At 42.3% G+C, this 24,701-nt stretch overlaps 1 protein-coding gene across 1 annotated transcript in view; it reads right to left on the minus strand.

Moving 5' to 3' along the window:
* RPS6KA2 (ribosomal protein S6 kinase A2) overlaps nt 1–24,701 on the minus strand; it is a 440,283-nt gene that overhangs the window by 381,034 nt on the left and 34,548 nt on the right. The gene's annotated exons all lie outside the window — the stretch shown is intronic.

The raw sequence follows: 24,701 nt of genomic DNA on the forward strand, positions 1-24,701 counted from the left end.
GTATGCAAAACATTCACTTTAGATTCAAAGACATAAATAGCTTAAGAGTAGAAAGATGGAAAAGGATATTCCATGCAAGTTGGAACCAAAAGAAAGCAGAGATTGCTATACTAGTATCAGACAAAATAGACTTTAAATTAAAAAAGGTTACAAGGGGCAAAGAAAGACATTATATACTAATGAACTCCCCAATACAGTAAGAAGATATAACAATATAAACATTTATGCATCCAATAATAGACCATCAAAATATATGAAGCAAAAAATGATAGAATTGAAAGGAGAAATAGATAGTTCTACAGTAATAGTTGGATACTTTATACTCCACTTTAATACTGTATAGAACAATCAGACTTCTAGAAGATAAATACTGAAATGAGGACTTAAACAAGAAAATAAGCCTACCAGATTCAATAGACATATACAGAGCACTATACCCAATAAACAAATTTCTGTAAACACAATCTTACCAAGACTAAACCACAAAAAATACAAAATCTAAATAGATCTATAACTAGTAAGAAGATTGAATCAATAATCAAAAATCTACCTCCCTGCAAAAAAAAAAAAAAAAGCCTGTGACCTGATGGTTTCACCAGTGAATTCTATCAAACATTTGAAGAAGAACTAACACCAACCAAACTTTTCCAAAAAAACTGAAGGAGCAGAGAGACCTTTATATCATTCTATAAGACCACTAATACCCTGACACCACAGCCAGATAAAGACACTACAAGAAAATAAAACTACAGACTGATATCCTTTATAAAATTGATTCAAAATCCGTAACAAAATACTAGCAAACCAAATTCAACAACATATTAAAAGAATTATATCCCATGACCAACTGAGATTTATTATTGGAATGCAAGAATGACTCAACATACAAAAATTGATCAATGTCATTAACAAAATGACAGGGGAAATCTTCAGGATTATCTCGATACAGAAAAAGCATTTGATAAAATGTAACATCCTCTCATGATTAAAAACACTCCAACTGGGAATCAAAAGAAACTACATCAAGATAATAACCATATACATAAAAACTCACAGTAAGCATCATATTCAGTGGTAAAAGACCGAAAATTTTTCTCTAAAATCAGGAACAAGGCAAGTATGCTTGCTCTTACTGCTCCTATTCAACATAGTACTGGAAGTTCCAGCCAGAGGAATTAGGCAAGAAAAAATAAAAGGTATCCAACTGGAAAAGAAGAAGTAAATTTATCTCTATTCACAGATGATATAATCTTATATGTAGAAAACCGTAAATATTTCACAAAAATTCTATTAGAATAAACAAATTCAACAAACAGCAGGATACAAGTTAGCACACAAAAATCAGTCACATTTCTAAATAGTAACAACAAACAATCAGAAAAAATTGAGAAAACAATTTTGTTTACATAGCATGAAAGAGTAAAATACTTAGGAATTACCTTACCCAAGACTTATGTAGTGAAAACTACAAAACATTTCTGAAAAATGTTGAAGGAGACATACATAAATAGAAATATATCCCATGTTCATGAACAGTTAATATCACTCAGATGTCAATACTATCCAGTGCTATCTACAGACTTAATGCAATTCCTATCAAAATCTCAATTATTTTTGCAGAAATAGAAAAACCCATCCTAAAACTCATGTGAAATCTCAAGGGACTCCAAATTGCAAAAAAAAAAAAAAAAAAAACACTTGAAAAAGAACAAAGCTGGAGGACTCGCATTTCTTGATTTCAAATCTTACCACAAAGCTATAGTAATCAAAACAGTATGATACTGGCATAAAGACAGATAAATAGACCAATAGGATAGAATAGATTTCAGAAATACATTCTCCTATATATGGTCAAATAATTTTCAACAAGTGTGTCAAAACTATTCAGTGAAGAAGAGACAGTCTTTTTCAACAAATGGTGCTGGGTAAACTAGATATACATATGAAAAAGAATGAAGCTGGACTCTTATCTAATACCATACACAAAAATTAACTCGAAATGTATCCATGAATGACTTAAATGTAAGCCTTAGAACTATAAAATTCCTAGAAGAAAAAATGGGGCAAAAGCTTCATGACACTGGATTCAGCAATAATTTCTTAGATATGACAATCAAGGCACAGGCAGCAAAAAATATAAATTGGACTTCATAAAAATTTAAAAATATTGTGCAACAAAAGATGCTATCAACAGAGTAAAAAGAATGAGAGAAGCTATTTGTAAACCATAAATCTAGTAAAGGATTAATATCCAGAATACAGGGAGAACTCTTAAAACTCAACAGAAAAACAAACAACCTCATCCAAGATGGACAAAGGACTTTAGTAGTCATTTTTCTAAAGGAGATATACAAATGGCCAATAAGCACATGAAAGATGCTCAATATCACTAAACATTAGGGAAATACCAATCAAAACCATGAGATATCCCCTCATACACATTAGAGTGGCTACTATTTAAAAGAAAAAAACAGAAGATAACAAATGTTGTCAAAGATATGGAAAAATTGGAACCCTCGTGCATGGTTGGTAACAAGGTAAAATGTTGCAGCTATTTTAGAAAACAGTATGATGTTCCCTCAAACATTTAAAAATAGTATTACTATATGATCCCACAATTCTACTTCTTGGTATATAGTCAAAGTAATTGAAGGCAGGGTCTCAAAGGAATATTTGTGCACCAATATTCATAGCAGCATTATTCACAAGAGTTAAGATATGGAAACAACCAAAGGGTCCACTGAAAGATAAACAAACTGTGGCACATACACACAGTGGAATAAGATGCAGCCTTGAAAAGGAATAAAATAACAAAATAAAAGCCTTGAGGACATGATGCTAAGTGAAATCAGTCATTACAAAAATACAAATACTATGATGATTTCACTTATATGCGGTAGATTACTCAAAATCATAGAGACAGAAGTACAATGGTGGTTGCCAGGAGCTTAGGGGAGGCGAAATGGAAAGTTATTTTTTGATGAGGATAGTTTCAGTTTTGCAAGATAAAAAGGGTTATGCTGTGGATGGTAGTGATGGTTAAACAACAATAAAAATATACTTAATACTACTGTACACATTAAAACGGTTAAAAGAGCAAATCTTACATTATATGTAGTTTACCACAATAAAAAAAAAAATGAAGAAAAAAGGAAATACTCTTCTCTTTGCAATATGGCCAATTTACAAGAATAGGTCCCAGAATTAGCTAAATAAATAATAAATAAATAAAAAGCAGCCATGATAGCAAAGCTATACGGCTTCCCTGATTACTATGGCAAGCACCTGGGTCCTTCCCCCATCCCGCTCCATGCTCTAGGGCTCATGTGCACAGTGGAGGGAAGAGACAGCCTCAGAAACATCGGTTTGCCTCAAGTTTAATCCACATTTCTCAAGACTTTTGTCTGATGTATAACATCTGCACAGTTTACAGTGTGAGAAAATGTGTTAAGACAATTATGTCCAAGAAACCAGCACCTTGAACCATCTTCTGAATTTAAATATGGGTTTCACTGTGTCGCTCACGGTAAATGTACATAAACATTGCCTGTACTTTCATTTTCCCCCGAGGTTCTACAGAAGGCTGCTCTTCCGGAAGAGCTGATTCAGCGGCAGTTTCAGAGAGTGCCGCAGGCGTTGGGAGCATCCTTGCGCTGCTGGCATGAGCACCGCGTCCACCGCAGGGACAGTGGCCACCTCACAGATGTGCAGCCAGCAGTGATTCAGCTCACAACTTCTGCTCGGCACCCTCAGAGCACAGGAGCAGCCACAAAGCAGACGTAAAAACTGTCACAAATTGTCTAAAATTCATAGTGACAGATTTTTAAAGGGGTGTGAAGCCATCACTTGGACCTGATGATGTCTCACGTACCCAACAGGAAGAGTATCGTGAGCTCTTCTCATTTGTACACCATAATATTATCATCTTTCACATGGAAACACTAAGACACGCACAGACTAATGGGGTGGGGGGTTAATGACAGGAAAGTAAGGTTCCCTGAGGCAAATTCACTTTACAAAAATCAATGACATATCTCCATCTTAGCAAAAACCAACTAAAAACACAATAAAAGTAATGCATCCTTCACAATGACGTAATTGTGCGATATCTAGACACTGACTTAGCAGAGCGAATGCATGACCCCAGAGACTGTCAGGCAGAGGTTAAGAGTAAGGACCTTGGCTTCTTCAGCAAGTTTCCCACATTCCCCACGCCTCGGTCTTCCCAGAAGAAAACACGACCAGCGTGTGATGCCCGCTTCCCCGCCACCTGCCGTCCCACTTCTTTTCCCCATTTGCTGATTCTCTATCTCCAATTCCTCTCCTCCCCGCTTCTCTGGAGCTCACCGTCGCCCAGGCTCTTGTCCCTACCCCTCCACCCTAGCTGCTCTTGTCAAGGTCCTGGTGACCGCCATGTGGCTAAAGTTAATCCTCCATCCTCAGTTCCCATCTTTCCTGACACGCATGATCACTTTCTCCATTTTGAATCCTCTTCTTGCATAGCTTTTGGTATCAATCCCTCCGAAAATCCTGGTGACTCTGCCTTCCAAATATACCCACATACGAGCTCTTTTTTCCACTTCCCTAGTGACCTACATCTAGTCTAAGCAGCCACCACCTATGGCGTGGAGGGTTGCAGGTCTCCCTGCTTCTGCCCTGCTCCGTCTCTTCCTAACACACGGCCAGGGCGATCCAGTGAGGGCAGAGGGCGGCTCCCCTGCTGTTCTCCCAGCAGTCACTCTGCAGGTCACGCTGGCCTCCGACAGTCTCCCATCGTCTGCACACAGCCCAGCGTGCTCCCGTCTCTGCCTGGAGTATCCTGAGCTCAGGTAGTTGCAGGGCTCACTTCCTGGGCTTCCTCAGTCTTCATTCATGAGGCCTTCCCTCAACACCTGTTTAAAATGACAGCTGCTCCACCCCCAGGTTCCCAGATCCCCCTTATCCTGCTGCACTGATTTCTGCTAGGGCACTCATCTCCTTCTAATGTTCCAAACAATTTAATTAATGTGGTAGCCCTGGGAGCACACAGCTCCCACCCCTGCAGGGGAGCACGATGGACCCATGGCTCCACTGATGCCCCTCTGGACACACCACCTGTGTTCACAACAAGGCCGAGCTCCCCACGGTGCTCCCTGCACCAGGCTGGGCCAGGTCCATCAGAGGGATGCACACAACTCCCCAGGGAGTAACTTTTCACCCAGGATGCCCTGTTGGCCTGGACAGACCTTTCTGGAAGCTGAGATTCTCTGACCCCTACCTCTTCTTGCCTTTTCTCTCTCTCACAGATGTTGGACCTACAGTGTGGTCTGAAATCTCTCCTCACTCCCTCTGCAAGAAATCTGCATGTCCAACCCTACCTAGTTTCTGCTCCTCAGTGAGTGTGAGCTGTACAACTGATTATTATCACTGTTATTGCTTTGTTCATGGTCTGTCTCACCCCATTAAAGCATGAACCTGCCAGGGCAGAAGGCTTTGGTTTTTTCCTGTGCTTTCCTGGTGCTTGGAGCAGGACCTGGCTCATAGCAGAGACGCAGTAAATCTGTGCTGAATAAATGTCTTACGTGTTGAATCAGATAATGCATTTTAAAAGCATGCCACCTAGTCTTGCACAAAAGAACCCTGTGTTCAGTATTGGCCATATTTACACTAAAAAAAAACCAGTTTCCATTAAAGAAAGTTAAAATATTTAAGTAAATAAAAATACAGACTGTGTTCTTGGGATAGGAGCACACTTTAGCAGTATAAAGTATAGTCATATAAAATGTAAATGTCAGTATCCCAAAATTGTCTACAAATTAAATGCAATTCCAATTGAAATTCTAGCTGGATGTTGAGACATTCATAAATGTATGCTAAAATTTCCTTGGATGAATAAAGGCCCAGAAATAGCCTAACTGTGAAAAAACAAGGTATAGAGGAGAGACTTGACCTAGTTAATATAGACTGCAAGACACTAATAGTGATGATAATAGTAATCTTTTACAAGTATGGTGCTGGTGCAAAAACAGACAATAGATCAATTAGCCAGAGTAGAAAGCTCAGAGACAGACCACATAGACACAGAAACTCAGCATCACAAGTCAATGGGGGAAAGGATGCATTTTTAATCGGTGGTTTCAGGAAAACTGGATTACTACGTGAAGATGAGGGCACATTCTTTGTAGCTATGTGTAGCAGGGGAGACCTGGAAGGCTAAAGGCCTGTAAGTAGAAATTTAAATTCTAAAGCTCAGAGAAGATAACAGAGGAGTATACTTCTGTGACTTGAGAATAAAGATGTTTAAACAAAAAAATCTCCCCATAAAATATGGATTTGATACTATCAAAATCTAGGAGTTTTATTCACTGAAAAACAAAATGGACCAAGTAAATACATGGCAGATAGGTGGGAAGGTGATATTTACAATTTTGAAAAAACATCAAGGGATTGACATTAAGAGAAACAGGGAAAGCCTGTGAATCCAAAGAAGAGACAAAAAGAAATCAAACAGAAAACTTGCATAGGATGTGGACAGGTGAGTCTCAGAAGAGAAAACCCAATGACTAACATACATATAAAGAGATGGTTAAAGTCATGTTAGAGAAATGCAAATTAGAACAACAGTGAGACACCACTTCACACAGGTGTTGGACTGACAGATTAGGATGCTGGGTGGTGCCAAGGACTAAGGCTGGCACAAGAACACAGGATTCCATGAGCTGCAGGTGGGTGCAGATGGCACAGCCATGGCAGAAGGCATCCTGGCAAGGTTTATTCAGATTAAGAACAGGCAGCCAATGACCTAGAAACTTCATTCCTGAGAACATGTTCAACGCAGGCCCATGGATGCATGTGAGGACGCTCATGTAGCCTTACTCAAGGCCATGTGATGCTGGGGGAATGAACAGGCATGATGTATTAGTCTGTTCTCACGCTGCTATGAAGAAATACCTGAGACTGGGTAATTTAAAAGGAAAGAAGTTTGACTCACAGTTGCACATAACTGGAGAGTCCTCAGGAAACTTACAATCCTGGCGGAAGACAAAGGAGAAGCAGGCACCCGAAGACAGGGCGGCAGGATGGAGTGAGTACAAGCAGGGGAGATGCCAGATGCGTATGAAAACCATCAGATCTCATGATAACTCACTCACTAGCATAGCACGAGGGAAACCACTCCCGTGATCCAATCACCTCCACCTGGTCCTGCCCTCGACACGTGGGGATTATGGGGATTAGAATTCAAGATGAGATTTTGAGTGGGGATACAACCAGACCATATCAGATGATGCGTGGGTGTGTGGAATGCTCTGGAATGTGTCACAGCCCTTGGCTGTAAGCAACAGACTGGGGAGTGCAAGCTAACATGGAAAGATCTGAGCCCACAAGGATGTTTGCCTCTTTGTGAAGGGAGACTGAGGGCAAAAAGGAGGCAAACAGATAGGTAGAGAGACGCATTGAAGATGAGATGTGCCTTGAACCAAGAGTGTGACAAACTCAATCGTATGCACTTAAGGTTTAAAAAAAGTACCTTAAATAGCTGAGAATCACAGGTAATCAATGGTATCACCTACTATGATCAGGCTTTGTAAGTTGCCTTCGTGGGTTGAGGCTGTATCCTAGTCCACCCCACCTAGGCCTGCTACCAGGGTTAACCTGAGTCTAGGTCCAGATAAAAGCCTGTATATGGAAAACTTCATGGGATCTCCTTGGAATCCGTTCTTGGCAACTCACAAGGTCACAAGGTATCATGGATGAGAAATTTGGACACACATCAATCTCCTGCCTAAGCCCACGCTCACGCTCCCTCTTTCTGATCCTCAAAATACGTAACAAGGACCAAACGCAGTGTACCAACACAGAGCACCAAGTGTCTCCACACAAGACCACAACCACATGAGACAGCCACAACCTCACACAACTCCAGGAGGGTCCCTCTTCCCTCGAGAAGCCAGGACTGGACAGAGAAAGTACCCTGAGGCCTGCACAGCTGGCAAATAGTTGATGTATTTTCAGACAGCACAGTCTCTTAAGGACCAAGAGTGCAATGATGTCACACTAAGTCAAGAAGAGAAAATAAGATCTTGAAAAACTACTCAACGTGTAGGTCAAATACACATGCCATACAGGTGCTCTGAGAGATGGACAAATTGATCTTATTGATAGTATTTTCATACCTTGAATTACATTTGCTTGTCTCAGCACCCACTAGCTCTAGAGCCCCTCAGGTGCCCTCAGCCAAATAGGACTGGACTGACTGCCAATAGCCCTGGTTCCCTGTTGGCCTCAGACAGAGCTTGCCCAGAATGTTATTTTCTTGGCTGTGCTTTCAAATTGCTGTCATGTTTATCCTAAGGTCATGATTTTATTCTGCCTCATAATTTTCCACCTGAAGGGGCTGCCCAAAACCTAACTACATGCCTGGGCAACATACCAAGACTCTATCTCTACAAAAAAATAAAAATATTAGCCAGGTGCGGTTGTGTGCCTGTAGTCCCAGCTGCTCCAGAGGCTGAGGTGGGAGGATCACTTGAGCCCAGGAGTTCAATGCCACAGTGAACTATAATCATGCTACTGCACTCCAGCCTGGGCCACAGAGCCTCAGAAAAAAGAAAATAGAAATAAAAGTGTTTTTTGTGTACAAAAATTCTTCTTAATCTTTTGATCCAAGGAAAGCATGCCCTAACCTTTTGAAATAAGTTCAAAACAGTATTTGTGCAAATCTGAGTGCAGTCTGGTTTCTACTAAAGTTCCAAAGTCTTGGTGAACCACCCATTCTTCTTAATCAAGTTATTATATACATAATTACTAGAATAACAGCTCTCAAAAATTAAAATTCACTTAACAAGAAAATTATATTGAACACAATACATTCTTTCTCCAGTGACTCCAGAGCCATCCGAGGATATTTCAGTGCCTCGTCAAGGTGTTAATTATGAAGCTGAACAATAGTTGCCGAGTGCACTGCAGATTTTAAATGAGTTGGGGGAACTTCTTGTGAAACCTGGCTGTCATCGTTTCATCCTGGAAAACAAGTGGATGAAAGCAAGCGGGTCGGGCGTGGTGACTCAAGCTTGTAATTCCAGCACTTTGGGAGGCCAAGATGGGAGGATCAACCTGAGGTCAGGAGTTCCAGACCAGCCTGGCCAACATGGTGAAATCCTGTCTCTACTAAAAATAAAAAATTAGCCAGGAGTGATGTTGGGCACCTGTAATCCCAGCTACTCAGGAGGCTGAGGCAGGAGAATCGCTTGAACTCAGGAGGCAGAGGTAAGAGTGAGCCAAGATTGCGCCACTGTACCCTGGCCTGGGCAACAGAGTGAGACTCCATCTCAAAAAAAAGGAAAAAAGCATCCAGGCTCCCAGATGTTGGCAGCTCCCTCCCAGCCCTGCCCTCCTCCCATGGCCCCTTGCCTCCCTCTCAATTCTTAGCTTAAATGTCACTTCCTGAGAGAGGCCTTTCCAGGGGCTGAGTGGGGGGAGATGTCCCTGTTAGGCTCTCTCTCAAAGCCCTGCAGGGCCCTGTACTTTTCACACGTGGCATTTAATGCAATGGAAATCCTCCACGTGGGGTCTGTGTTGGGCACGTGGCCTCCCATCCCTGGGGCCACATGGCCTCAAGCTCCTGCTCTCACGCAGAACCTGACTCTCTTCCCTGCAATTTCACATCTCACTCCAGGAATAATTTTATGCCGAGAACTTAAAATATTTTTTAAAGAACCTACTTATTTGCATGTTTTCTAGTGACCTCATGAGAAGATCAATTTAGCAGCTTCTCACACTTTTCGTCTTTGAGATTCACAACCACATCACTGAGAAATATGTTAAGGAATATTTCACAGGTTATAAACCACAGCAATCCCACTCAAGACTAGCACCAAGACAGTTTTCTATAGAAATCGGGAAACTCTCCAGCTCTCACTGAAAATAATGCTAAGACAATTGAGAGTCAGAAAGTCTTCATGGTTTTTTTTTTCTCCAAATGACTCAATTAATGCAAACCAAATCCTGAGACACTCACTCACCTCCTTGTCTCTTGATTTTGTTTGCGGCTTGAGGGGTTGAGAGGCACTGCTTCTCACCCTGACCCAGACCACCACTCCCTGGAGAACCGATCCAGACTTTCCCCACATCTTTTATAGTATCTCCATATCACACATGGGGGAGATAGGTCCACAGGCCTGCATTTAACAAGCGGAAGCCAGCACACGTGCGGGTGTGGAGTGGAAGGTCCCACAGCAGGAGCCAGGGCTCTGATTCCCTGGAACAGCCGCCTGGAACTGCTTCTGATCAAATCTCACGTTGTTGTTTCCATGTGGAGCTCCCTGGAAGCAGCTAAACCTATAAGGGATTGGTTACAACTGTAGATTTGATTATGTCTAACTTTAATGAGATTAAAAGGAATTCATTCTACATTTTATGATTTGTTTTCTGAGTTCATTGATAATACATTGCATTAGTTTCCAAGGGCTGCCTTAACCAAGTACACAAACTAGGTGACTTAAGACAACAAAAGTGGATTGTCTTGCATTCTGGATGCTAGAAGCCTAAAATCAACCTGTCTGCAGGGCCGTGCTCTCTCTGTAACATGCAGGAGAACCCTTTCTTGTCTATTCCAGTGTCTGATGTTGCTGGCAATCTCCAGTGACCCTTGGTGTGTAGATGCATCACTCCAGTCTCTGTATCCACCATCAGAGAGCTTTCTCCCTGTGAGTCCGTATCTGTGTCTCTTCTAAGGATGCCAGTCATGTCACTGAGTTTCATGTCACGTCAAAGACTTTTCAGTCAAGAAAACTCTTTGGACATTATTGTTTTTTTCAAAAGGAAACAGGTCAAAATTGTAATTGGATATAAAATACATAATGGCGTGATGATATTGGAGATAGACTAGATTTTTACTCTACCTTTCTTCAGCACATTTATGATATTTAAGTAGAACTGTCTTGTACTTCAATGTTTAATGATGGCCAGTGTCTGGTACTCTATCTGGCACACGGCAAACACTAAATAAATATTTATCAGTTGTTGATTGTTATTGATCAACCCCATATTATTGGTACGCATACATTTTGCAATTACAAACATGAAATATACATAAAGTTTTTCAAAGATACGTATGGTTTTATGCCTAAATTTTTATTGCACTAGGATGATCTTATTAGCATACCACATGGATGATACTATGTTTCCAAAAAATTGCCTGTTAAAACAAATTATGATTAAAAACCATTTTCTAAGTGTTGGCTACATTAATCAGTAAATAACAAAGACAACATATTTTAAAATCTACTTTAAAAATCATATGAGTTCTTTGGTTTTAAGGCATAGTAGAGCAATGATTCATAACTTTCCTTTAAATTGGTCATTCTTATTCACTGAAGTTAAAGGAAAATATCTTGGTAATATATGCAAATGCTTTATTATGAATTCTTTAAAGCAAGAGTTCCCAACCCCTGGGCCATAAACCAGTACCAGCCCATGGCCTATTAGGAACCGGGCCGCACAGCAGGAGGTGAGTGGCCAGCGAGCAAAGCTTCATCTGTATTTACAGTCCCTCTCTATCGCTCACATTAATGTCTGAGCTCTGCCACCTGTCAGGTCAGTGGCAGCATTAGATTCTCATAGGAACATGAGCCCTATTGTTAATTGTGTATAGGAGGGAATCTAGTTTGCCCTCTCCTTATGAGAAGTAAATGCCTGGTGATCTGTCACTGTCTCCATCACCCCCAGATGGGACCGTCTAATTGCAGGAAAACAAGTTCAGGGCTCACAGTGATTCTACATTATGGTGAGTTGTATCATTATTTCATTATATTTTACAGTGTAATCATAACAGAAATAAAGTGCACATAAATGTAATGCACGTGAATCATCCCGAAACCACCCCTCTTCTACCACACCTGGTCAGAGGAAAAACTGTCATCCACAAAATGTGTCCCTGGTACCAAAAAGTTTGGGGACCACTGTTTTCAAGGTAGCGAAGTTTTACCCTAGCATTTGAAAAATGGTATTCTTTGGTACAACAAAGAAAACAAGAGATACTTTAAGGGAAGTTCTGTGTCTTCTGAATGAGCAATTAAAGAAACTGATGAAAAATCACTTTTTGTGGCCATGAAACATGAATTTAAGAAGTATTCTGAAGTTGGCATCCACATAGTCTAGAAAATTTTTCATCTCTTTCATTTCCCACATTCTTCACAAAGTTGTATAACAGGAAGGCCTTCAAGGCTCACTGAGGCACGGGGCACTGCTAGACCTCCGATGCCTGCGTGGGAAGGCTACCTGCCACGTGCTTCACTGGATGTGAGGTGAGGAAAGAATGAACATTTTTTTTCATCAAACTGCTGAGCTTTGTAGCCCACTGTGATTTATAGTCACTAAAATAAAACAATTCCTTTATAATTCAAATATTACTGACATCTAAATTCAGACTAATACACTCTACCAAAATCGTATCATCTGGCCTGTAACTTAAGACCTACAGGCATCAGATAATTTAGGAAATAATCTGATGTGCAAAGGAAAAATTCCATGGAGATGACATCCCCCTCTCTTCTCCCCAATATGCAGGGCCATTCAACCAATGGGGTAAGTATTTCAGGAAATAATGTGGCCCTGATATATGTTAGTGACAATGGAATTAAAGAGAAAGAGATAATAAAAGGAAAAATTTCAAAAGAATTGCTGGTTGAAGATGGACAGAATGAACACAGAAGTTTTTAGCCTAGAGGAGAGTTTCAGTACCGCAGACAGAGGTTTTTGCAGTTGCCTACTTTTCCTTAGGCCTTCATCTATACTAATTCATTCTACAAAAATTAAAGGAGTGAATTGAAACCAAAGCGTAGCTCATAAAGAGTAGTAGCTGTGCTACTTATTTCTACAGAGCATCAAACCTAATGCTGTCAATGTTGATACCTCTTCTGAAGATGACAAAAATAAGTAAGTCCAAAAAATACACCCTAGTTTTTAAAACATGAATGTGGATGACAGATGATTAAAACACTTTCATTAAGATTCTAAAAAGCAGGTAAGATTAGGCTTTGCTTTTACAGCCTTATATAAGCAAAATCCTGCTTTGTTCTCCACAACATGCCTTCCTAACCACGTACGTCATATGCCAAGGTCTTCAAAGGGTTCATGCTTTCTTAGCATGCCCAGCATATTTACTTAAAGAATTATTGAACTATGGTCAGGTGTGGTGGCTTACACCTGTAATCCTAGCACTTTGGGAGGCCGAGATGGGTGGATCACCTGATGTCAGGAGTTCAAGACTAGCCTGCTCAACATGGTCAAACTCCATCTCTACTAAAAATACAAAAAAAAAAAAAAAGCTGGGTGTGATGGCACACACTTGTGATCCCAGCTACTTGGGAGGCTGAGGCAAAAGAATTGCTGGAACCCAGGAGGTGGAAGTTGTGGTGAGCCAAGACCACGCCACTGCACTCCAGCCTGAGTGACAGAGCAAGACTCCATCTCAAAAAAAAAAAAAAAAAAAGAAAAAGAAAAAAAAAGAATTATAGAATGAAACTGAATTGGAAGATGTTAGTAACACCTTCCACAATTAATGGATCGTTGAAAAAACATATAAGTAGATACAGAATGACTCAGTTATTATTGGACATCTTGTACAGTACTTCTTATATGTGTTACTCAATAGAAAGTATTCAAAAACTAGAATCAAACTCACTCTCAGGAGGTCGCTGTCAACTGGTCAGATTGGGAACAAGCAAATGTTTACATTTCTTACACGCTCATATGCTTCCCTCCTGAGACAGGGGAATTGTTCAAAAGAACAACAGTCACTGCTCCACAGAGCACCAACCCAAATGCTTGGGTTGAAACTTGGAGAAGAATCACCAAGGCCTCTCATTCCAAGTCCATGCCCAAAACACAAACACACATTTCTGGAGGCTTTCTCAGATGATGCTCTGGTCACCTGAAACCATGATTCAAATAGAGAAGGAAGGCAGATTTTGATTTTGTACATAAATGAGATTAAACATGTGTGCCTTTCAGAGTAAAAGGTGAAAAGGAATAGAGAAAATATAGATTTCATTGTAATGTCCTCTAATACAAGTCAGAAATCAGACCTGAAGGCCAAAAAGTGACATGATTTCTCCCCCTGCTGCTCCCCCTTAGCACCATGATTAAATTACTAAATTTCAAAGTATTACCAGGGGACAGTGATATTCCCCAGCCACAAAACTCAAGACAAATCATGGTGGCTTAGTTTGGCAATGATGGGTATTATGCATAGATCACCACTGTAAGGTTAGATTGGGAACACAGATCCATATAACTCAACAAAGAAACACACACATGCATGTAAACACAAACACACACACACACCCTAAACCATAAAACAGTAGAGCAGAAACACACAGAGATATCTCCATGTAGATTTTAAAACCTGTCTGCTAGATACTATGATTCCTTTAACATCTGCTGAGATTCTACATGCAAGTCACCTCTTCCTCCAATGTTTTATTTTAAACGGTAAAAATCTACAGAAAGGTTGAAAGAATCGCACAAGGAGCACCCACATGATCTTCACTCTGGTTCCCCAGTGGTTACAATTGTGCATTATTTTTTATCTTTCTGTATGCAATTGTATACCACTTTTTTGGCCAAACCACTTTTTTTTTTTTTTTTTTTTTTTTTTTTTGAGATGGAGTCTCACTCTGTCACCCAGGCTGGAGTGCAGTGGTGAGATCTTGGCCCACTGCAAACTCTGCCTCCCAGTTCAAGCGATTCTTCTGTCTCAGCCTCCCGAGTAGCTGGGATTATAGGCACGCACCACCACGCCCAGCTATTTTTTTCTATTTTAGTAGAGATGGGTTTTCACCATGCTGCCCAAGCTGGTCTCAAACTCCTGAGCTCAGGCAATCTGCCCACCTCAGCCTCCCAAAGTGCTAACATTATAGGTGTGAGCCACTGTGCCCGGCCAGGCCAAACCTTTTGAAAGTAACTTGCAAATATCTTGACATTTCATCTACCAATATTTCAGCATGTTTCTCTTTAGAACTGGGATATATTCTCCATGACCACAGTAATATTCTTGTGTTCAAAAATATTAAAATATAATGATATTATTAAATGTACAGTTTATATTGAAATTATCACCAAAAATGTCTTTGTAGTTTTTTTTAAATCCAGGATCAAATCATAGATTGATCACACTGCATTTCGTTGTGATGTCTCTGTGGTCCCTGATGTAGGACTTCCTTCCTCCCTTTTATCTCTGAAGAGTCCCGGCTAATTGAATTGTAAATTTTCCACAACCTGAATTTTTTCCGTCTCCTCGGGTTAGAATCAGATTAAAGCCTTTTGAGAAGAAAGCTGCCTCGGTGTCGCCAAGCATTTTTCTGTACAGCACATTAGCTAGCAGGTCCATCCCTCATAAAGCTGTGTTTCGTCAACTGATTAAGGTGGTATCTGCCAGACCTTCCCATTGAAAAGGTCCCCTTCTATTTCTCAGGAATAAGTGATTTGGGATGTGATGCTTTCAGGCTGCACAGTCACCCCCTTCCCGTTTTGGCGTCCATTCGGAAACCCTTGCCCGTACTTGTTATTAAAGTGGAGGTTGAAAACAGTGATTTTATAATTCCGTCATGCCTTTGTCACAATAAATCCATCGATTATTTTTTAGTCAAGATGTTATAATCCAAAGATATCATTATTCTTCTGAGTATGCAGTTTTTAAAAATTTGGTCATAGGAGCCTCTTTGAACCAGTGACTGTGTCTTCTCTACGTGTTCCCGCTGATAACTGGGCATGCCCTTATTTCCTGGACGAACAAAATACCCCAGGCTCATCTTGTGTGTTGCCTGCTCCAGACCTGGAACCAGCTACCGCTCCAAGGACGCTCCCCGGTTCCCTTCATCCGGGCGTGTGGCTTGCACACCAAGCTCAGGATGCAGGGTTTCTTATGACTATGGGGATGTCGGCCTTTGAAACCCTTTCAGTGGACAGAGCTGGGAATTTCTGGGGTTTAGCACATGAACACGCCACTCAGAAGCCCACATCATCTTTTGAAGGCGCCTTCTGAGGAGTCTTCATGTCAACCTTAGCCTTCCCACCCCATTGCTACTCATTCTCATTCCCTAGAAGAGGGGTTTCCGTTCTCTTCTGAGGAATTCCATCTATGTGTTGGTTTTTTGTTTATTTTGTTTTGTTTTTACAAGGTAAGCAAATATATCAATATTTATTTTTACTTCCCCTCACTTCTTACATGAAAGGTAGCATTACACGTAAATATATACACCTATATAGTTGTACCTCAGTGTTTGTTGTGGATTGGTTCCAGGACGTGTCCCTCCCCAACCCCATATACTCAAATCTGCAACTACTCAAGTCCCAAGTCCCGCAGTCGCTCCTGTAGGACCTGCGAACGCAGAAAGTCAGTCCTATAGGCGGGTTGTGCACCCTGCAAGTACCGTGTTTTCCACCTGCATGTGTAAGTGGACTCGCCAGTTCAAATGTATGCTGCTTAAGGGCCAACTGTGTGTAGATAGGGCATGCTATGGGTACACTATACTTCATATAGTCTTTTGGTAAAAATCTTAAAAGTAAATCCTGGAAATTACCTTATATTTCACGGAGATTGTGCTCCTTCTTTCTAGGGCTGTGCAGTGCCCCATGCGTAGATATCCTGTAGTTTATTCAACAAGTCTCCTGTGGGTAGCACTAAGGTTGTTTTCAATAACTGGCTGTACGAATAATGCTCAAGGAATAATCTGTATCTACTATATTTATGAAGGTGGGTCTTCAGGGTAAATTACTAGAAATGGGATTTCTGGGTTAAAGGGTAAAGGCATCTATAATTTTCCTATAAGGCCGATTTTCCTCCTCAAGAGTTTTTCCACTTTTCCGCCCCAAGGGCACTATATGAGAGTGTGTGTTTTGCCTTCAAAGCCTGGAATCAAGCTTGGGAACTCCTGCAAATCTGAGGTGAAGGGGGGTAGCTGGAGCACTTTTCAGTGCATTTTTCTGTCCATGACTATGTTTAAGGTGCTTGCCGTGGGCTATCTGTATGGATCTTTGTCCTTTTATCCAGAGGACATGTACATATAGTTGAACAAAACCCCCTCTTCCACTTTCCCCCTAAGCTCTGAGCCTATTGCTAGATCTCTTCATATGCTGTTACCTGTGCAGGTGAAACTGTCCCACCCACCCACCAGCCTCCCATGTCTGTCCAACTCCTAACCATCCACAGAACCCCACTTGAATGCCCTTTTCTCCTTAAAGGTTTCCAGATTTCCTTCCTCTATCTCAACCTCAGATTAAGTGCCTCTCACCTGGGTCTCAAATTATCTGATTCAATCTTGGTTAAAATTCTGTTTAGATGAGTGGGCTGTGTCAGTGGGATTTAATGAGAAGCCTTGTGTGAAGGTCGTTGTCTTGGGAATATAAAGGCTTTGGTGGGTGGAAAAAATAGAAGAATAGGTTAGAAAACGTTTACATTCCTGGTACCATGCAATTTAAAGCAAATGCTCTATTCTGTTACCATAAAGTTGAGTTACTGTGCAGATCTTTCCACTGTAAAGAACCAAAAGCTTTCTTATAATTTCGAAAGGTTTATTCCAATAATTCCGATAAAAGCTGACTTGTAATTTTGATTTATATATATGAATATAACATGCACATTTCTCCGTATTTGTTATAGAGTATTGTGCTCATGACATTTTAAACCACATCTGTCATAAGACAGTAAATTGCCTCCTTAACAAAAAGTAATTAACCCACTTATAATGACCTCAATTATTTTGTTCAATTATAATTAACCAAATACTACGTTCAGACTGCACTGCTACCAGTTTAGGCACATTATGTAAAAGCACTCTTCCTTGCCTAAGTTCCCTGTGAGTAAGAATAACAGGTATCTCTCACAGATGAATTTTTAAACACAGCACAAAATAGCATTTTATCACAGGGAGCCAAGGGCAGGAACAAGCAGGTGTCTTGGAATGATGGGTCCAGCGCTATAGGAATTTGGATATTGAATTAGGTAACTATATTTTGTATCACACGCTAGGCACATAGTGAGCACACAGGAATTATAAGTATTGATTAGGATAAAATCGTATAAATGTAACACAAATCTGGCAAATTTGAAGTGTTATTTCGAATTGCTTAGTGGCTTTATTTTTAAAATATAGAGGTGATCGGGTAACACCGAGACAAGCATTTCTCATTTTTTCCAGCAGACACACCCCAGGAGCGACATTACGCATCTGTAGACCACAGGTTCCCTGAAGCACCCCACAGATAAAACACATTGGAATGTGAGTGAGCTAGGAGTGGCTTTTATTACACAGATGACACCGAGTCCATCCTGAATCGAAAAACAAAGGAATTGATTTACAAATCTTAGATTAACAACAAAACACCTGCCTCTGGGTTAGGATAGACGAACTGCTGCTCTCTGTGTCTGGCTGAGAGCTGCCACCCAGGCCAGGCCCCACACAGGAAGCGACCACATACCTGTCATTATATTTTATAAATCCTTCAAATGACTCCGTACATTTAATGTTTGCAACAGTTCTCCTCTCTCTCTCTCTCCTTGCAAACCAGGAAAGAGCCTGTCATAGCAACTCCAGGAACAGACACTGCTTGCTGGGGCTGCGTGGTTTCCTTCTCAGGCGGCAATGGCAGGCAGGAGCCCAGGCGTGGGCCCCGTGGTATTGATGGGGAATTGATGGGCATAATCCCTGTACTACCTCAGACAATCAATGAACTGTCGTTTCCTTGGGAAAAATGCGACACAGGCCTAGGCAGTAAAATCAAGCACGTGCTTGACTCGACTTAGTTTTTCAACCTTTCCTGTTGTGTCCTCCTGTGACTCGGACATTTGAGCAAACTGAGGTGCAGGTGTGGCTGGGTGTGGAGTCAGAATCAGCCCTCCATTCCCTCTGGGGAGGGGCCTGGCTGTCCTCTTTGGGTGCCTTAGCAGCTCAGGCCATGTGGGTGCGCTTCACATGCGTGGGGTTGTAGGGTGGAGAGGCAGAGAGGCAGGCAGAAACACAGGAGGGCTCATTATCTCTTCTTCCAGAAATCCTGGCTTCTCTTGTAAACCCTGCAGTCAGGCTCCACCCTTAGCCTGGCATGGGACTGCCCTGTCCATGTGCGTCCTCCGTGCGGACGCGGTGGGCCATCCCTCCTCCCAGCCGTAACCACCTACGCTCCCCTGGGTTTCCTCCCCCTCACTTATTCCCTTTTTAGTACTGCTGTGCCCCGGATTTCCACTCGGAGCCCTCATCCCTTCATCATCTGTAGCCTCTTCCAAGACAAACTTCCCTTCACTTTAAAAACCGTGTGTGCTGAGGATGCCCAGTAGTAAGGCCCTGACCCTTCTGTGACCTCCCTCCTAAGGCCACCTACTTGCCCTCTCCACCTGTCTATTCACAGGCATACTGAAGTTAACGCTGTTGTGTCAGATTCCCCACTCAGACACGCTCTTGTCCCCTTCCTCCCCTTCTCAGTTAACGGCACACCCAGATGTTCAGGTTCAACACTGGGCACCATCCTGAATCCCTCTCCCTCAGCCTCGCATCAATGCATTGGCAAGTCTGACAGCCCCAAGCCCAACACGCACCCAGACCCTGGCCCTCCACCTCTGTCACCACGGACCCTGCTCGTGCCACCACCGTCCCTCCTGGAGCTGGCTTCCTGCTCCTCCCCCCTGCCCTGTCAGCCTTGTCCTTGCAGAACAGCTGCAGTGGATTTTAAAGTAAATCTGACTCTAGCAATTCCATGCCTGATATTGGTAAGGGCTTTATGGGCTGGACGTGTCCCTGCAAAGTCCTGTGTCGAAGTCCTGACTCACAGAGCCTCAGAATGTGCCTGTGTCTGAAGTAAGGCCTTCTAAGAGGTAAATCAGCTAAGATGAGACCACAAGGGGAACGCTAAGCCAGTCTGACTTGAGTCCTTGTGAAAAGAGATTAGGACATAGGGAGACACCCTGGCTTTGCTTGCACAGAGTGACAACTTTATGAGGACACAGCAAGAGGGCACCCCGGCAAGCCAAGGAGAGGTGGGGTGGGAATCCACCTTGCGGACACCTTGACCTTCGATTTCCAGCCTCCGGAGCTGCGAGGAAGTCACTTTCTGTTGTGAAAGCTGCCCAGTCTGTGGTCCCTGTCGGGGCAGCCCTAGACACAGACACAAACGACTTCCAGCTGTACTAAGAGTTCATCCCATTCCCTGCCTGCCGCACCACCTCCCACCACCCCACCCAGCTCATGGATTATTTATGTGTCTGTCTCCATCCAGCAGTAAATCAGGACAAAGACGTGGATTTGTCTGCCCTGTTCACGCAAAGGTCCATCCCCTAAAGCAAGGCCTTGCACATAGGGGCTCAGCAGGTGTTTTCCAATGAATGAATGAATGAATGAATGAATGAATGAATGAATGAATGAATGCAATCCCAAGTTGCCAGATCTTAGGACTTTCTATAAGGAGCCATGTAAGTGGATTTTTATATAGAATGTTGTGGTTCCTCAGTCATAACTTTTTCTTGGTAGAATGACAAATTTCTTTTAAGGAAGTCTTTCAGTTCACAATGAAGAAGTGCTAGAATGAAGGCATTGCTCTTTGATTACTCCTAGTGAATTTCTGGATCTAGGCAATCATCAATACTAAGAAAGAGACAGCCAGACATCCAAAGGGCAGATGACCCCACCTGAGTATCAGTGAGACTCTAGACCCAACTGACAAAACACACGAGCTACATGAGACAGGGGACCATGTTCAAGAACACAACGAGGAAGCAGGCAGAAAGATCCAGAATGCCTGAAACACTGCAAGACAGTGGTCCAGTTTCTTTAACAAGGCAAGAAATATGCAAGATGTGGAAGGAGACCACATATTAAATGAAACTTAAGAGGCGCGTCAACCAACCATGGTATATGAGCCTCACTTACAGCCTGACTCAAACAAACTATTACTCCAGGTTAGATAACTGGAGGAATTCAAAGACCTGACACTTGATGATATTAAAAAATTATTATTAAATTGTTATGCACTTATTGGTTTTGCAGTGTGTGTGTAAAGGGTGAACTTATCTTTAGAGATACTTCTTGAAATAGTTGTAGCTGAAATAATGTGATAATAAACTTGTTCAAAAATAATCTGGTGGATTTGGGCTTAGAGGAAGAGATGGAGTTTAAAGTGGAACAAAATTTTTTGTAAGTGATATTTGTTGCACAATGAGAGCAAGAAAGTTCCTAGTGCTATTCCCTCAACTTCTGCAATTGTTCAAAATTTTCCAAAATCAAAGCAGAAACTATGCAGTACCATGAACGCGGACAGGCATTTCACAGGAGAGGAATCGGATATGGCCACTAAAAATATAGAGAGACGTGAACCTTATTTGATCAGGGAAGTTCAATTTATCCCCATTCAATTGGCAAAAAGTTAAAAAGTCTTACGATACCACATGTTAGGGAAGATGTAGCACTTCTCTGATACGTGGGATAGTATGATTATGGTCTGCTGTTGGGAGTATGAACTGGAACAACCAATTTGGACAAAAGCTGGGCATGCTCTCCTCAAACGTTTATGCTCTCCATGTGAATTCTACTCAATAATTCCATATAACGATTCTATAATTCTATCTCTGGTTGGTTGTATATGTGTGTGTGTGATGTGTATGTGCTTGTTTATATGTGTATACACACGTGAATATACATGCTTGTGTGTATGCGTATGTATAAGTGTATACATGACTCTGCACCCAGGAGAAGCTCCCGCACATGTACCCAAGGTATCATGTATAAGGACGTCATAGCAAATGAATGAATGAAGGGAGGCAGCGAGGGAGCGCTCCCATGGAGCAGAGATGGAGATGTGGTATGGACCAACAAGTACCAGACCTGGTGCAATTCTCTGCCCCAGGGCCACCAGTGTACAGAGAAGGCACCGTGCGGGATGACTCTCCAGACAGCAGCCTGTCTCCCTGGTGCCTGGCGCTGCCTCAGCAGGTGGCACCTGTTAGGGTTCTCACTCTGCAAGATGCCTGGAGGACATGCTTCCCAACCTCTCTGTGGCAGTTTTTACTTAAAAGGGAACTTGATTATTTAATATGACCCTAAGTCAAATCCTTCTGTGCTAGCATGAGGGCATGTGTGTGTGAGCGTGTGTGTCTATGTGTGTGTGTGTGTCTATGTATCTGTGTGTGTCTATGTGTGTGTGTCTGTGTGTGTATGTCTGTGTGTATCTATGTGTGTCTGTGTGTGTCTTGTGTGTGTGCATGTGTGTGTGTCTGAACTTTGTGATAAGAGGCAATCACATCAGGTCAGTTGCAGGCCACAGCATCCTGTGCTTCACCCTGTCCAGGATGCTAACCTGGAGCCGTGAGTGGAGCACCCCGGGGAGCTGCCTTCCCATCCGTCTTCTGCCTCCACCCACAGGGCAGTGTTGCAGAGCGCTGTTCTTCCACGAGTGAATAGCAGGGCCTCTAATAAACCCTTTTACAAATGTCACTTTCATGATCAGGAATCCATTTCAAAGCCAGAGCAGAGGGGGCTCCCCACAAATGGGGGCTCTGAGTTGAGGGGGTGCTGGATGCTGAGGGGTGGGGGCACAGGGGAGGGACCCCACGAGTTCCGAGAATGAAAAGCAGGGCTGACGGTGCCGTGACCACTGGGAATCCAGGACGCCCATGGCTGCGAGGGGAAGGCGACTATTCTGAAGAGAGTAACTTTGACCTCTCCTTCCCAGGTAACGCCGTGGGGAAGAGCGTGGGGTTAGGAGAAGAAACGGAGTTTAGGTGGAATACAGCAGAGAGGGACCCCTGGGCAGGCCCGCTTCCCCTGACACAACCCAGATCCTGGCAAATCGTTATAACCCCAATACCCTAGACTGGGTGGCTGGTAAACAACAGAAATGTGTTGGTCCCAGGTCTGGAGGCTGGGAGTCCCCAAGGTCAAGGCACCAGCAGATCCAGTGTTGGGTAAGAACCCGCTTCCTAGTACACAGACAGCACCTTCTCCCTGTGTGCCCAGTAGTGGAAGCGGTGAGGGAGCTTTCTGGGGTCTCCTTTATAAGGGCACTAATCCCATGAATGACGCTTCACCCTCATGATCCCAGCATCTCCCAAGGCCCCACCTCCCAATACCATCACCTTGAGGCTTAGGATTTCAACACGAATTCTGGGAGAGACACAAGCATTGAGACCGCAGCACGGATGAAATGTCTACAGCAAGAAGGAGCAGATTCCTCCGCTGGGCTGTCATCTGAGCTCCTGCCTTTCACAACATTTGTGAGTAGAAAGTAAAGAAAATGGGATCAAATTAACCTGAAAGGATGAACCAAGGCAAGCACAACAATGAGTCATTAAAAAACACTTCGGGCATAAATAGACGTTCTCTTCCGGCAAATTTCCTAGGTTGGTGGATATTTTAAGTTTTACCAAGAAAAACAAACATAGACGTTATTAAGCAGCTGGAAAAAGCAAAGCATATGAGATATTTTTCACATTTTTCTTTGTCCTCCCATTAAACTCTATGTTCTTATGTAGTTTATATTTTACATATAAAAATTGATAGGAAGTTTTTCATTTGTTCTGAGAAAGTGGAAAAGTAGAAAAACACGTTTCCCATTTCCACACCTTAGCTGTTTTTTAAACGTTCACTTCTCTTGCACACCATCAATTGAAAGAGCCCTTTTCTTTTTCCTAGGACGTCCTGAGCACTTTGCTCACACTCTAGGACTCAAGAAGTCTGGGCCGTGTCCTGGGATGACCTAAATCAGATTCAAGTCATCCACAGCGCTCCCTGGTATGTGTGCAATTCAAGGCAGAATCTCCCACACTCCTTCTTGCAGACAATTCTGAGATTTGGTTCTTACAAAAGATTAGTTGGGTAAATCCCTGTTACAAAAGATGGCCGGAAAGAGGCGCTTTTCTACGGATTATACCACAGCTAGGGTACCACATTGCCTCACATCCCCTAAAACAGTCTTCATTGACCTCAGTTTTGCCATTATACTCTCTGTTTATTTATGGACCCTATAAGAGGGACATATGTGAAATTCAGTACTAGATTTAGTGCAGGGCTTGATCTACTGGATTATTGAGGGTACTCTTGATGGGAAGATACAGGAATAATTAACCTCAGACCATAGTGCTCAGACAGGCTGTATTTCTGGGCCACTCTTGTGTTTTAATGTGCAGACACTACGAATTATATAACTGATCACGTTTCCCCTTTGACTTAGGCCTCTAGAAAGCTCAGGGTTGAATTCTAAACCTACCTTTAACATAGAAGCAGAGAGTAGAACGGTGGTTACTAAGGGCAGGGAGGTGGGGGTATGGGGAGACTTTGGTCAAGGAGCACGAAGTGTTATGTAGGATGATAAGTTGTAAAGGTTGTTAAAGTTGTCAGAATCAAAATGGAGTCACTAAAGTTAAGAAAACCCTGACAAAGAGAGCTGGGGAAGGCCAGAAAGAAAAGGTTCTCAGGCTTGTATACCTGACAACGAAAAAGACTTTACAAAAACCACAACCTTGCACAAAGGCCATTGCAATGTTATACCAAAAAAAAAAAAAAAAAAAAAAAAAAAAAACCTTCTGGAAGGACACGTGCCCTGAAACTGCCTGTCCAACCTTGGAATGTAGGAACAAAATGTGATGTGTATATATCTACAGTGGAACACCGCTCAGCCTTCTTATTGATCTTGTGGCCAAGAATAATTATTGCAAAACAATTATGTAATCCTCCTCATTT

Source organism: Piliocolobus tephrosceles, chromosome 5, assembly GCF_002776525.5.
Source record: "Piliocolobus tephrosceles isolate RC106 chromosome 5, ASM277652v3, whole genome shotgun sequence".
Lineage (NCBI taxonomy): Eukaryota > Metazoa > Chordata > Mammalia > Primates > Cercopithecidae > Piliocolobus > Piliocolobus tephrosceles.